This window comes from Anser anser (assembly GCF_964211835.1).
Source record: "Anser anser genome assembly, chromosome: 7".
NCBI lineage: Eukaryota > Metazoa > Chordata > Aves > Anseriformes > Anatidae > Anser > Anser anser.
The window spans coordinates 18,482,712-18,498,763 of record NC_139727.1 but is presented as its reverse complement, the minus strand read 5'-3'; the positions used below and the strand labels follow the sequence as shown (position 1 = coordinate 18,498,763).

The window sequence follows — 16,052 nt, the reverse complement described above, 5'->3', positions numbered from 1 at the left end:
AGCAGACACAGAGCAAAGGAACAGGTTGAAATTCCCACACCACCTCCACCTGCACAGCCTTGGAAGAGGGACTGGGGCCATCGCTGCTTCTCTGCTGCAAGACAGAGCAATTCCTTTGGTGCCAGTGGTTCAGCAAAGCAGGCTTTTCACAGGAGAACAAAACGTACATCGTTACACCTTGCCAGCACTGATGGCACTCACCCCAGGGGAATGGAAGAATGATGGAGCCAGTTAACTTTAGCATGTGGTTCGAAAGCCAGCAGTAAATTGCTTCCACCTTTAAATTGACCTGGATTAGGGGAGCTTAGGGAAGCACAGGAATTTGGCACTGTTTTTTCCCCAAAGTAGGATTTGCTAGTAATCTGCTATCTGCATCTAGAAAGAGCCTGAAATCTTTAACATGTCCTCTGGGAGAAAAAGAACCACCTTCTCTGATTCCCCTTGCTCTCCAGCTCATTTTCCCTTCTGAAGCACGATAAGCTCGGATCTCCACAGTAAGCCCATCTAGGCAGCAGGGGGTTTCTGGGGGTAGCATCAGTATTGAACGTGGCTGACAAAGCCGCTGGTTTACTACGACTAATCAATCCGTAACGCATCCTAAACCATGCTACTCCACCAGCTTTCCCTAACCCATTTCAGCCCATTAAGTCCTGGGGATTTTTGACCAGACACTGCAATTTGAATCTTTCCCACCTTGTGTTACAGGCCCCAGATCACTGCTAAGTGTGCTCAGGCAGCCCCAGCAGCATGGTGCTTCCAGGAGGTCTGCGAGGGCAGCTCGCTGCCAGGTCCTCCACTTGCTCTGCACGGTTACATGGCAGCCTAACGAGAATGAGCAATGAGATGTCAGCCAGGAGCCTCGGGGGTTTGTCTGCAAAGAGAGCAGATAGCTCATGTATTTTAGACTGCTCACTGAATAGGCTGATAAGCAGACAATAGCCATCAAGCAGATGGGAAATTAGACAAATGTAATTTAGAAGAAATATTTTGAAATGAAGATGCTCTCTGTAAGTTTAAGAAATGTAGGTGTCTGGCCAGGTGATGACGAACATTTGTATGTGTACAGTTACTTTCCAGGACTACTGTTCAGGAGAGGACAGGTGGAGGAGTTCTGGGCAGCAATGCAGATTTGCACCCAGACTGATCAACAGCTGGCGTTCAGTGCTGCGTGCTCAGCACAGCTCAGATGCAGGTGGATAGGCATCACCCCAAGCTACTTCATTTACATACTATACCTCAGCAGCAGCAAAATATTAAAAAACACAACTTTAATAAATGATTATATACTGACCTAGAACTACACCTGTGAAAAATAACCAAATGAACAGTATTCTTGATTGATTTTTTTCCTACCTTTGGAACTGAACTCCCATTCAACCTTCAGCATAGCAAGTATTGACAACACCGAGAGAAGCCAAATGAAGCACTCCAGGTGATCACAGCACATGCAATTGTTAGATAAGACAGATACACATAGGTAAGATTCAACCAGTAATATTCAATTCAATAAGATTCAACCAGTAATAGTTTCTAAGTCTCTTTTAGTACAGAGAAATTATCACCCACAACAAATAAAAGAAATTAGTCTCTCGCCGCCATTAATCCTGGTCCTATTTAACAGTATTAATATTGCACATTAAAACAACTGACGAGGCCATCCTGAAAGAAATGGCAAATACGCACTAATGTTGCCAGCTCACCTGCACTGTTCCAGGGTCATGGTTTCGATGTAATTCAACATGCATTAATGGCAAATGCCATTAACTTGGGGATGGCCTAGTCATAGTGAACACAATTCAACTGCAACTTTTAACTCTTCGCATTTAATTTTACTGAAAAATATATGGCACAGAACTATTTACTGAATGCTGTAATAAAAGCGGTACAGTACTAAGTAAATGTACATATTCTAAAAGACTATATGATCCTTCTTTTGTACGGTCTGTGTAGGTGGATGTTGTTCTCCAGCTCTTCTTCTGAAGGGCCAGCTAGATAATCTCCTTTCCTGCCTGGCCCAACACACCACCCACAGGAGCAGAGAAACTCCAACCCATCCTGCTGGAGATTGGAGTCACTGAGCCTCCGAGTAATTGAGTTTGGATGAGAGCTGGAGACCATCACCACCTCTTAGAAAGCAGACCAACATCAGAAGACACTTCTTGCCCATCTGCTTTTTTACCCTTATGCATATGATACCTCTGCAATAGCAGAAGTTAAAACCAGTGACCGTAGCTCTCATTTCTGCACATGCATCTATATTCTAACAATGGAGCCTGTAAAGTGAGACAATGTCTTTTAAATGAACACTTCAGCAGGTGACAATCTTCCTCTGAATGATCATAATTTCACGGTGCCAAAGAGCTTTCTGAATTTGACTGTTTGGCTTTTGAATTCTGACATTTTCCACACATCCATTAGATTGCAACTACCCTGGCTGCTATATAATGTGCTTAAAATTATACTCCTCAGCAAAACTCATACCAAACCACCTTATTATGTATCATTACTATAGTCAGTGTGTCATTCCGAGCTATATAGATGTTCTCTGTGAGATCACATGTAAATTGGTCACGTTCCTCAGAAAAATTATTTCTGGATAGCTGGAATAAGAACCAAGAAACCGTATTTAACTTTTTGTAGCATACGCAAATCTACAAGCACAGACTGATCCTCTGCCATCGCTCAATTTTTCACCTTAGAGAGTTTGTTTGGCAGTCTCAATTTCACATTTCCTTCAGCAAGTACAACATTAAACATGGCCATTGCTTTGGTTTCATCAGCTCCTGTCTTTCCGAAATATTTCTTTTCTCAAGGGCTAAGTCTGGGGGGGGGCAAGGGCTCTTCCCCCCTTGCTGCCAGGTGTGCAGCCTGGCTGTACTCTGGCTTCACAGCTGGATTCAGTTCCCTTCCCAACCTAGTCCCCTTTAGAAGGAAAGCCAAGAGCATGCAGGGAGCTACAGGACGCTCAGAGAGGTTCTCCAGGCTACACGATCAAGGGATCAGGAGCATGGGGCACACCATGAGGTTTAGGACAGCATGTCCTACCATAAACGAGCACTCCGTATCTAAACGAAGTCTCACTAGTGGCTTACTCTTGCTCAGTAACTGCAATATAAATTCACTTTTGAATTTGGTCCTTCTTGCCAACCCCAACTACCTTTCCAAAGAGAAAATATGCTCATCTACAGCCTTCTGAACACTTGTCTCTCCATGCATTTCTGGAGTGCTCTGGTGTAGAGATGTTTCCTGCACCGCTCGTCTTTCTGCAGTCAGGCAGAAACTGGTACACACGGTGGCACAAGGCCCTACAGAAGGCAAAAACTGGTTCAAATAGTGCACAGTGACAGTTGGCACGTAATTTTGAGTGTGACTGTGTCAAACTGAACTTCTGGACTCTCAAGCATAAGCCTGCTACTTGCTATCTGCATCAGTAATCCTCCGAGCAATAAAGAGAGGTGAGAGTGAACCAAAAATTAAGAAGCTGATCATACGTACTTCTGCAGATAGATTATTTAAGGTTGGGAAAACCAAGGGAGAGGAAAAAGATAAAATAAAATAAATGGCAACTGATGTCCTGGGCAGTTTTGGTCACCGCATCCCTAACTAACAGAGCACATGCCATCAGGGACGTGCTGTATGGGGACACCTTTTGTTTCATCCAGGCTTTTCTAGCAAAAAGTATCTGCCTCCCTCCCTATTTAACATGTTTAGCCAAAAGCCCCATGTGCTGATACTTACACTTTAAACTTAAAGTGCTAACAAATACCATCACAATAAAAAAAATCCACGTTAAATTGCTGGACATCAACCCAATATTATTATAGGTGAGATCCCCCTAATGTACACAAAGCATTCCTAATGCTCAAGTCCAGCCCTGCCTGTTGTTAGGATGCTAAGCATAGCTGTTGCTCTCCTTCAGTCTTTGTCTACCTTTATATTTTCATTATTTTTTTCCCTACCACACTGGTAGGGAAGACTATACAGGGAGACTGTAGCGAAGCCTGCATGGGGATGCTGCAGGTCAGGGTTGCTCACTCTATCAGCTGCACAGCAACATGGAAAAAAAAGTCAGCACCTGAAATACTTAGCTAGTATTTATACAGATATATGCACACGCAAGGTATTGTGTAAGTGAAAAAAGAGGGCAACGCTGGGAAACCAATCAACAATGCAGATCATGGCTGTAGTTTGTAGTTTCATAGAACTTTCAAACTAATAATTATAACTGGAAGGAGAAAAATTGAGAGAACCTTCTTAAGAAGCTGAAAATGGGGGGAAAAAATTGCACAAATGACCAAAGAATTATTTGCCGTTGGTTCAGCACTAGAGAAATCCAAACAACATTATTTATATCTATAAACAAATGGTTTGGCTAAGCAAAGCTATATTTGATGCAGCAAATTATTATAGCCTCTCAAACTGCAATTTTAACCCTTGTTTCTGCGTATACTATAACAAGAAATAACTATGCTATGAGGATAATGCTCATGTAGCTTTTAAAAAAAAACAGTGTAACAGCCCACAGAAACACTTGAGTTTAATTCAAAGTTAGTTGTTTCAACTTTTAACAAGACTTACCACCATCATCATGTCTTTTCAAATTAATGGCATGCAATAATCGAGTTTATGAGATTAAAAAAAAAAAAAAAAGCACTGTCAATGACCATTTCAGCATGAGGATGGAAAAAATCTAAGCTAAAGTGGCAGAAACTATCAAACAACAAATTCAACTGACAGCCATTTCAGCTTTATTACTTATTTAGAGAATATTCATCTTCAGGAAGCCATACCAGACAGACACAATTTCCCATTCCACTCCAAACTAATTCTCACATCTTATCTTCCCCTGGATGTACTGGGATAGAAAAATGTGACTGTAGAACAGGCTGATTTATGAGCATCTACATCTACTAAGTTTAGTGCTTGCTATTAGTTTCAGAAATTGCATCTCTGTAGAAAATACTAGCCACAGGAAAGATAAAATGTTTCTAGAAACTGTAGGCTACTACTACTACATCCACCTTTAGTTTGGGCTACTTTAGTTACGGATTGTGCTTCTCCATAATCCATTGGCAGGCTGTAGTGTTCTTGTTGCTTCTTGAGTTTGGGAAGACTGAGGAAGGTAAGAGACTTTTTTTGCAAAAACAGATTTTAAAACCAAAGTACAAGCATGCTAATGAAATTAATGCAGTCTATAATAGAAAGAGTAAAAGTATTAGCACACAAAATCCAACTTAAATGGAAAGTTAACCTTCTCTGAAAGAGGCCGTATATGTTAAAAGGCAGTATTAAGGCTAGGCACTACATGCCTACTTTCTTACTTCTGTAGATTTTGCTATTCAAATCTAGACTTCCTTGAAAATAATGTCACCTTGCTGACTCAAAGGTGCTTACTGCAATCTCACATTTCTTTTCATTCCAATTCCTCATTTCTAAAAAAAACCTAAATTGTTCTAACAGTAACATATACTGACAAATAAAATAAACTGAATAAATTGGCAACATCTTTAATGCATGATGCAAGCACGAGATTCACTTTTTTCTCCACTCACACAGCCACAAGAAATTTGACTTCTACATCTAAACCAAACAGTAAATCTATTATAAAGTTTCTGGTACAGAATCACATTCAAACTTTAAGCAGAATCAACCCTTCTTTTATGTCTGCAGGTAAAATCAAGGCAGAAGAAGAGCCTGGGGTGACAGCGTCCACGTCTCACACACCTTCCTTACTTGGGGCACTTCAGAAATCTCTCCTCTCTCCTTGGAGCTGCAGCTCATTACCAAGTTAATATAAAAACATTTCTTAGGCCAGCTGTTGTTCCACACAGGATGAGCCCTTGGACCTCCCCATCTTTTCCCCCCGAAGGGTGCCCATGACCTCTCTCACGTGCAGACGGGGCGGTTGGCTGCTGCTGTCAGGATGAGCGATGTGCTCCTGGCAGGACGTGGAGGCGTGCTGAGGACAGGTCAGAAGAGAAACCCGGCCTCACGCTTACCACCAGCTGCTGTCTGAGGGAAGGTCACAAGTATCTGCTGTCCTTGCAGCCCACAGGAACAGCAAATACATCTCAGCATCACATTAGTCCAGGTAAGGAGGTAGCCTCTAATTGCATGCAGCTATTTGCTGAGGAACCACCTTTAAGCAGCAGCAGCCATCTGATGAGAACACTGCAAATTACACACGGTGTGTCTGGATTTATAAAGATTAACTCCAAAATTATCTTTCCTCCAAAACAAAAAAGGAAACTGTACTGGATCCAAGTGGTGTCCCACTTAGAGGGGGAAAAAGAAAAAAAAAAAAAAAGAAAAAGCTTTGAAACAAACAGGATTGCACGGGTATGGATTTCCAGAACCATCTGACAGTCTCCTTCCTTGCCATCCGTCACAGTGGTAAAGGCAGCAGGGAGCAAATTAAGCAAAGGCTAGAATAGCACCCGCATCTAACTGAGGAAATATGGGCAGAAAGGACCTGGCACTGTGAGAACACTTACAAAAACAGCAACACGATTTCATTTTATATAGCCTTTAAAACTAACGAAACAGCTATCTTGTAACTCCAATCCACGTTTCAGAACTGATACAGATATTTGCAGAAAAGACAGACCCCTATGCCTGAATGCACTCAGAAGAAATTAAAGCTCAGACCCCACCTAATCTGCACTACGTGGCTGCTCCTGGAGCCAGGAGCCAGGTTCAGCAGTCCCATGTGCCCCACCTTAGTCTCTGTAGCTGCCATCATGTTACACCATAATGAACAGGAAAATCACATCACAAGCGGGGAGTGGGATGGGACAAACAGATATCCAAGCCTTCGCAGCAGGAGATGCTTTGGGCACTGTGTGCTCCCTAAAATATGCACACTCTGCAGGTCCATGGCTCTGTCAGCTTGCCATGTTTGGTGTATAGGCTGGAGGACAAGTGAACACGACCTGGCACATGCAATTAGGAAGGAAGACAGAATGAAAAAAGCTTTATATTCCTGAAACTGATAATCCTGTTTTCTAGAAAATGACTCAAGATTTGCAAAATTCTTCCCCTTTACACACAAGCTAGGAATCCCTGAAAGGACCTCACTGGAGGCAATGAAGCCAGCTTTGAGTAAATCACCATCCTGCTGAACGTGTTACAAACTGTTCTTAACATGAGACATCATAAAGCACTAAGAGTTACAGCATTCTACAAAAAAAAAGCGACAGGAAAAGTAGTGGCAAAGTTTGCTTCTCTACCTGTTTGCAGAAAGAGCATGAGCAGTTCATAATGCGCAGCGTGGGGGCTGGCAATTTAATACATTTGTAACACTGCACCTTTTAAAGTAATCTATAGTACTGCCATGCCAAACCACATAAAGGGCATTTTGTTGTTGTTGTTGCTGTTTTAACAGTGATTCTAGGATTAAAACATGGACATCTACCTTTGAAGAAGGAAGCTTTTTTTCTGGAACAAGTCTCTTTTTAATTTCTCCTTGGAAGGTACGTTCTGGGCCTTCCTACTGTCACTGTCAGTATAAAACACTAATTGCACATGGGTAAACATCCACAGAGACTGATACTCTGCTTCCCAGGCCCTATGTTAGCCGAGAGCTGTGTCTGTCTTAGGCACAACTGCACTAAATCATCACATGTGCTTCTACAGAGAGATGAGTATTGGACAAGGCACCAAGTAATTTTTTTTTTTCCAAGCCACATTTGTAAATTCTGGATTCCCGAAACAGCCAGGTTATCCTCAGGACGAAACAAGGCTGCTAAAGATCCAGCAACCTTCTCATTCCCATTGTAAGAAATTATGTGATATGCATACGTAGTATCCCATAAACGCATTGAAAATATTTAAATAACTGGATCCCTTCTGTGTAGCAAACATTTTTTGTTTATAATAAAAATAAAAAATTGTATTTATTTGTCACACCTGGTTATTTTTAGCAATAACAAAGTAGCATATGGCATTGTTACCAGCATTGCACAACCAGTTAATTCTTATATGTGAAAGGAGGTGAGATGAAAACCATGGAAAAATAAACAACCTAAAAGCAATCCAAGTGAGACTCAGTCATAGGGGACTCAATCATAGTGTGCTAAATATGGGTGCTCCGTTCCACCAGCTAAGGAAAACAGATGGAACCAAGTGCTGTCACTTACAGCCTTAAAATACCTACACCAGAATGCACCAGCAAATCCTTCAAATGGTATTTCAGATCCATTATTTTTATGCAGCCTTTTCAAAGCTTCATTATAAATTTCTTCTTAAACACAAAAATATGTTAGTTACAGGATTAAATCTACCGCACAAATAATTTCTGCTATAAGGAAGCAACAAAAGGTCAATCAAAACTAAATCGGGTTCTTCTGTTAAAAAAGAAAAAAATCTCAGCCACCAAGTTTTTTTCAAAAAAAAAAACAACACCATATAATCTAATGCTATATATATATATGGTGCAATCTAGCCAGGGACTATTCTATTCCTACCTTCTGCTATAAATTCTGAAGGCCATTCAACAAATCTGCTAGAAAATTCTCTGAAATTCCAGAAATGGGTTTTGTTAGTACTTCTGTAAAAGTAGTCAATATATATTAAAAGATTGTATTATGTGACACCTCTCGCAAAATAAATCTTCAGAATAGGATGGGGAAAATAATTATTACAAGAATTGTGGAAAGGATATAACAGATTTTTAAGTGTTCAGTGTGGTTCAAAGCAACCCAACCCAGTAATTATTGTTCTTTTCCAGCCAGTAACACCTGAGAAGAACAATGGCTTAGCCTTAACTGGATTTTTTCCACATTATTTATTCAAATTGTCATTTTGGAAGAACGTTGACTATGTCAATACACAACCTGATTTACAGACACCTTCCACAGCCTGTCCACTCAAAGTCAAGGACTGTTCAGGTAGGTCAACCATCCCTGCAAAGTGAACATGATCTTTCACAATCAGCAACCTCAAGCAAGAAAAATCATTGTCCTGCATCCGATGACCATTCAGAGAAGATTAATTTCCCACACGGAAAGAACCTGGAGAACCGTGTGACAGTCCTGCACAGGATCAGGAGGATGCATCGCTCGTGCCAGCTTTCCATGAACCCACCCATTACAGGTGAGGATTTTATTTAGAGGGTTCTATCTCCCAAGCTAAACAAAAGCTTTCTTTTTAAAAGACTATGATGTTGCACCCTTCCCACGTGCTAGTCAAAATATTCTTCCCCAGCTACTACCACAGCAAGAGTTTTAACAGGCCCATTACTATTTTAAGCCTTACGATTCTGCTCAACGCCTTTTGCCACACAAGAGAAACAACCCAGCAATTCCCATGTATCTAAAGATAAATAGGTAATTACCAATTAGAGAAAAAGCATGAGTTTCCCCACACTACCTATGACAGGAAACTGCTTTGGGAAGATATGTTGTTTAGACTATACTAGTAATTTTTGATGAGTGTGAAGGCAGAACAGAAGAGAAACTGAAGTGACTGAAATAGGAACACTACTTCTCTTCCCTTCCCCCTAGCATCTCAAAACCAGTAAGGCAATATGCCCATAGGGCAAACTATATCTAATAAACATGAAAAGTAAATTTTAGATTAGCAACTCTGTAAACCTCCTTGGAGTAGCTATGACAGCTAGTTAGTTCAATCAGCTTGGTTTTCAATAAACAGTCTTAGTTTCAGATAATGTAATAGCTCAGCTCTGGCCAGAATTAACAGGAACAGGCTGTGCCATAGACTTCAGCTCTCCGTCTGATTTGACTAATTTCCTAGGAGACAAAATAGCTGAGAGAACCTGCAAAAGAAAGAAAAGCAATGACAGGAAACAAAGTGACCCTGTGTTGTCAAAATGCTCCTCTGTATTTTCAAACACATCACATATAAATCAAGTAAGGAAAGCTTCGCTTCCAGTTACTTTATATTTGAAGAAAGCAGACACCAATAGGAGGGTCAGGGTGCAGCACAACTTAGTGCAGAGTGGGTACAGGGAACCAAAATTCGTTTGCCTGCTATCAGATTACCGTTTTGCTTGTGCTGATACCAAAGTCTCTGTTGCAGGCTTGAAATCTCGCAACCTTTTCCCTTTTTTGCTGTAAATCTTCCTTTGCTTTCCAGGGGAATGCTCACACAGAGAGACCTCTGCCCTTTCCAATATTTCTCGTGCAGCATTCATTTCAGTGCTGCAAACAGGAGATGTTAAGAAGAAAAAGCAGAGCCTCCCAGCAAGAAGGATGAGGAAGGACACCCCAACAAAACCTGAATTGCATTACAGCTTTGAGTTATTCACTTGAAGAAGCTGGAATTTAACTAAGCAACAAACACTGCTAAGAAACTATAAAGCTGCAATGTCTGGACACACATGAAAGGCAGTATGATTTCTGGTTTTGGTTGCTGGGTGTTCCATGAACTAACCACAGTTTGTACCCTACTACAAAGGGCATGTCTGTATTTCTCACTTCTTACACCAGGAAACAGACAGCTAAAGCCACTAAGCCAAACAAAACCATGGTACATCAATATGTCACTAAAGCCCCAAAAAGGCTGAGCAAGAACAAGAATTGTGTCAAACGTTTAAAATCCCTCTGCTTCAACTTTGAATTTCTCTCTCAAGTCAAGAGGAATACAGCCAGAAAATGCCAGAGAAAGCCAACAACACTATTAGACCATGCTTCTCTTTGAAAACACGCCTATTTTGCACCAGACAGATAGAAGAACACGTGTCTGTTCACGTCTCAAACTGGTTATATGTAAAGCCCTGCTGACAGAATCCTGAGAAATTTATTACTATTAACAGCAAAGCTTTAATCCTGACCTATCAGTGAACCACACAGCAACAAAATGTGTGTTTTGAAGCAGGGGGACACCAGTACTGCAGCTTTTCCCATGAGGAACAAAATGCAACGCGAAGGAAGAAATTGGCACATTACCTAAGTCCATCCTCTCTTCCTCAGCCAGGTGAACAATGTCACTGTTCTGTGGACAACAGATAATACAGAGCTTAAGCTGCTGCACCCCAAAGCCACACAGGACTACCTCACAGCAAACTTTAAAATTCGGGTCACTACTTCTAGTCATGCACCTGCAGCCATTTGGCTGAGCTGCTCCCAGTCCTTCCACCTCCAAGCAATTTATGGGACTTCACCTGCTAATTTGGCATGAGAAAGGACTCTTGTTCTTAAAAGAGTAGTGAGCTTTTCTCCAAGTTTTCTTCAGATAAAGCCAACCCTTTGCAGTCCTTTGTGTCTTCACTTTGAAAAAGAACAGCAGTACCTGCAACTAGCATTGTCACATTGATACTCCCTTCTTTAATACGAATACACATTATACACAGAAATAAAAATAAATGCTAGTAACCATAATACAATTACTTGGCGACGCAGCTCTACCATTAACCTAAAAATACAATGAAAAACCGAGCAAACATGATTAATTTTACATAATAAATCATTTTACTACAGAAATGTAAGTATATATACATGCTCTAATTAAAACATTAAAACCCTTACACCAAGCTAAGCACTAAATATGCTATGAAATCAATGAAATAGCATTTACTCCTGGCAAATTCTCCAACATATCTAATGAGGTGAGAACTTGAAATACAATTAAATCCCCCATATTTTAGTAAAGGCTCTTAGCTCAGCATATCACCATTCTGTAGCTGTTAAATTCAGAACTTGCTAAAACCAAGAACTGAGTTTATTGGCACTTAGCAAGGCCTCTGGCAAAGTGTACTCACAAGGAAGGGAAGATAAAACAAGTCTCATCTCATTAGCAAACAGAAAATGCTTTAAATTTAATTTCATGATCAGAAAATACATTTGTTTTAAAAAATGGCATGGGAAAAAATCCTTTGAAAGCATGGACTATGTATCAGGGAAACTAAATGTGTAGAAAAAGCTGCAAGACACTGCATCGCTAATATGCATATACGTAATCGTACTACATATACATATATATATATATACATATATATACATATACATAATTGTACTACTAATTGTAGTGTATATGCATATCCTTGAAATCCTGTAAACAAAAATGAATCCATTTTTTATGTTAAATACATGCCAATCAGAGAAGAAAAGGCAGTCCGCCCATTAGAGAAAATAGTGAGTCGACTTGCTGAAAGTGTGTCTGTTATTTAAAAACATATATATTTAAACAAGAAAAGAAGGATTCTGGGATTTCTTGCAGTCATCCTGTGTCAAGCTAACCCCAAACTCACTTTATTATAGCTTATTGCAGAATATGGCAGTAAGGTGATGGGTATCACTCCTCGACACATCCTGGGTATGTGCAGGTGGGCTCTGGAAGCAGGTCTGAACTCCCTGCGGTTGATACCAAGGCCAGCACAGCTGTAGCAGCACTCCTTGAGCTCAGCCTGCCCAAACTTTCCACTGTTGCAGGTTATTCTGTGACTGCCGTAAATGCACGCCAGTGCCGCCTGTAATCACAGCCCTCTGCAGGATGATACAGATGTATGCTCAGCAAGGGTCAGGAATGATTTCGTGAGATTATAGCATTGGAAAGCCACTTTAATAAACTTTAGAACTGTGTACGATCATACGGACAACTCCTTGCTGCTCTTTCAAACAAGGGTATTTCCTTGGCAACAAGGAAGTCATATAGGAAAATAACTTTTAGACATCAGTAATTTATTTACTTCCTAGAAAAGCTCAAGCTAATAAAGCATGCAGGTCTGACACGCCCCCCAAAATGCCCATTTTCTTCTGTTGAAATGTAGCATGGCATGGTCACTGAGTGACTGTGAACGAAACGAAATACCCTTTATTGGAATTCAAGCCTCTGAGGAAATCACAGAAGGAGGGGGAAAAAAAAAAAAAAAAAAGAACTTGACTGAGACTAACAAAAATCTAGGGCAATGTTTACACATTGCACAAACCTATTCAGTCTTGGGGTCGAGTTCTCCCCAAAGCTGTGCAGTTCTGCCGTGGCTCCCATCGCTCAAGGTCCCTGCGGATGGCACATTTGTTTTGCTGCCACTGTTTGTGAGATTGACTTCGCACTGAGGTTCTGCTGAATTAAGTGGTATGATGTATTTCTGCAGAGACATAAATATTGAAAATACTACCCCTACTGAAAATTAATATAGTCTCCGAGAAGCTAAAAGTTATTCTCCTAGCTGCCTCTCTGTCTAGCATGTGCAGGCCATAAGTCAAATTATGGTAACTAAAGACCTTTATCATGTAGTGCATGAATACTGACTTTATAGAACTGAATTATAAACTATAGATTGGAAATGACCTCAAGCTTTATGAAAGCTTCTGCCAAACCTAAAAACATCTTACCAGTAATTCAATCTGTTATGAACAATTCTGTAATAAAAGCTTCCTCACAGTGGTACTTGGTATGGAGTCTGAGAGATCAAAACGTTCCTAAAAATCTCTATATAGATGGAATTGGAAAGGTAATCTAATGTAACATCAACAAAGCAGGAACAAGGTGAGGAATTTAAAATCCAACTCCTTGCTCTTGATTTGGCATTAGAAGTGCTAAAGAATGTAACTTAGAAACAACTGATATTTTATCTCTATGGTATATTTAGTTAATGCTACAGCAGGCATTTATGAAAAATTAGTTCTTTATTCCTTCATGAAATCTTGACGCTAACCACCTAAACCACATCTACTATTTAGACGTGGTTACTTGTGAAAATGCCATTGCAGGAGTCACACTCAAATCAAGAGGTCAGAAAGGGTAAGTATATAGGGGCTTGAGGTGGGAAGACTTTCTCACCATCACTAACCACGTTCCATGGAAAGTCATGGAGAAATGGGCAATCGCATTTGTAAGGTCTGCATGGTAAATCACTTTGTTTTCCTGTATGCTCTATAACCCTATAAACTAATCAAATACTAATGGGCAAAAGCTTATTTTCCTCACCACAACTGAAGGAAATAAGAAGATCTAAAAATCATCATTGGAATTCTAGAAAAATACAAATAAATGAAACAATACAGAATATGCATTAAAAAACTTTTGAAGAGCACTGCTGGAATTTGAATAAAACAAGCAAATCTAGTAGATCATTCTCAATAATTCAACTGCTTTAGTAAAACCTAGTGCCAATTAACTTAAACAGCTGCAGCAAGTCTCCACGGTGAAAAATGCTTTACTGTGATCCAGCACTCAGTTAGGTTACTGGCCAGGAATTGTCATGCACCCCTCTGGCTGAGGTCACATACTTCCAGCACGACTGACTGACTCCTTGACTTGTCTAAATACGAGCATCCTGCACCTGCCTCCTCCTCTGTCCTTGAACTTTGAACTTGGTGTGGCTTCGAGTTTGCTCCTTTGTTAAGGCCAGCGGGAAATGGATAGCAACAGATTGCTTTATCTGATAGTGGGTAATATCTTATTTCTCTTGTCTAAAGGCATCTTATTTGCTGTTCCTAGAGTGGAATTTTGCCAGAGCTCTGCCCGTGTCTTACTAACTTTTTCTTCCTAACTGTGGAGGCCTCTGGATCATAAGTTCCTTCTTAGCTTTGTACTGATACCGAGACACAATATTCAGTCACAGCACTGCACCTCTACCACTTCCACGAATTTTAATTTTCCCTGATTGCTGGACAACGGAGTATTTCTGTATTACCAATTTCATGAGAAACTTCATATGTATTTGATTATCAGTACATTTCCTCTGTAAGCACAGCCAGCTGACCAGATGACTGGTATTTTGATCACCTGCCGGCATTCATGCTCCAATCTATCATACATATTGTACAGATATTTTCAGTTATTTGATATAAATTTATAATTAGAGGTCTGGGATAACAGTTACTGGCTAAAAGTTTCTCTCTTAGGGAACAGCTATAGATCACAATTCTGATATTACAGCCATGCATGTACAGATGTAATAAAATAATAAAACATGTGAAAGCGTTAACTGTAACTAATGAAAATGTAACGAGGTACAAGAAATGCAAATGTTGCAGCAATTTGCAAGTTTGCCTTCTGCAGAATTCAGTATCAGCAGTACCATTATTGTCAAACCTCAAAGAAACTTTACTATTAGAAATCTGAATTTCTGATGGAATGCACACCTTAACTTCTAGTGGAATTTACAGCTCATACAGATTGCCTTTCTACATTTCTAATCCAAATCTTTTCAACTTTTCCTTTTGTCTTTAGCAACATCCAACTACTAAGAGAAAAACGTGGGACTGAACACAGGTCGGGGCACCTGAATTACTGCTTGCTCTGGGAAAGTAACTTCTCAGTGTATTACTGACCGCAGATGGCTTGAGACACCTGTGGCTAGGTTACAAAAACCTCATTTCTAACTTTGGCATTAAAATGTGTAGGAGGGAAAGGGATGCTCCTAATGAATGCACTTTTTTCATTAACTGTTGCAATTAGGCAGCAATCAGCACTCAGCTGACCGCAGGGCATTCCTTTGATGGAGCACTGCCACTTAACAGGAATGTATTATGCATAAAGCATGTTTTACCTAATGTACCTAATGTAAGCGAGCCTTCGGACAGCCATAAAACAGTTAAATGCATGTAGCTGGCTCCCTCTCCAGTGCTCTCACCTACGAAATGAGGCTCAGGTCTCATCTTTTTAGCCAGACAGACCATTAATTTTCCTAGGTGTTTATTACCCGCATGAAATGTCCTATTCCTCTGGTATCAAGTGTTTTATATCTGTGGCTTTGCCTGTGTGAAATCGGTGAGATGACCGAAGACCTTGATATTATCCTGATGTTATTACTCAATATGACATCTCTGTGCCTTGGTCTCTTGAGCATAGTGAAAGGAGTTTTATAGTCAATTTTGTTGCCAAATAAATCAAGCCATAATCCCTTCGCCACTCCAAAATCCATGATTTTTTTCCCCAGGTAGTCTCGGCACCAAAAGACATGCTATATGACTACCTACTAAACTTCAGACTTCCAAAGTAGATGATGAATTATCACAGTTTATTAGACAACTCAACTTGCTATATATGCCAAATCACATAATATCTTGAGATCTTATTCTTAGATTGTCTGCAATTTCTGAGAGTATGCTCTTTTCCTAAAGACCATGTTTCTAATGTTAAAAGCT

At 40.2% G+C, this 16,052-nt stretch overlaps 1 protein-coding gene across 22 annotated transcripts in view; it reads right to left on the bottom strand.

Annotated features, from left to right (window-relative positions):
• Window positions 1-16,052, bottom strand: part of PCDH15 (protocadherin related 15) — a 535,558-nt gene that overhangs the window by 486,160 nt on the left and 33,346 nt on the right. Inside the window, exon 1 of one of the 22 annotated variants that reach the window (XM_083844320.1) lies at window positions 1,354-3,943. The exons of the other annotated variants lie outside the window; for them this stretch is intronic. The gene's annotated coding sequence lies outside the window, so the exon portion shown is untranslated. Of the gene's footprint in view, window positions 1-1,353; window positions 3,944-16,052 lie in introns of those variants that run through there. 22 annotated transcript variants of the gene reach the window in all.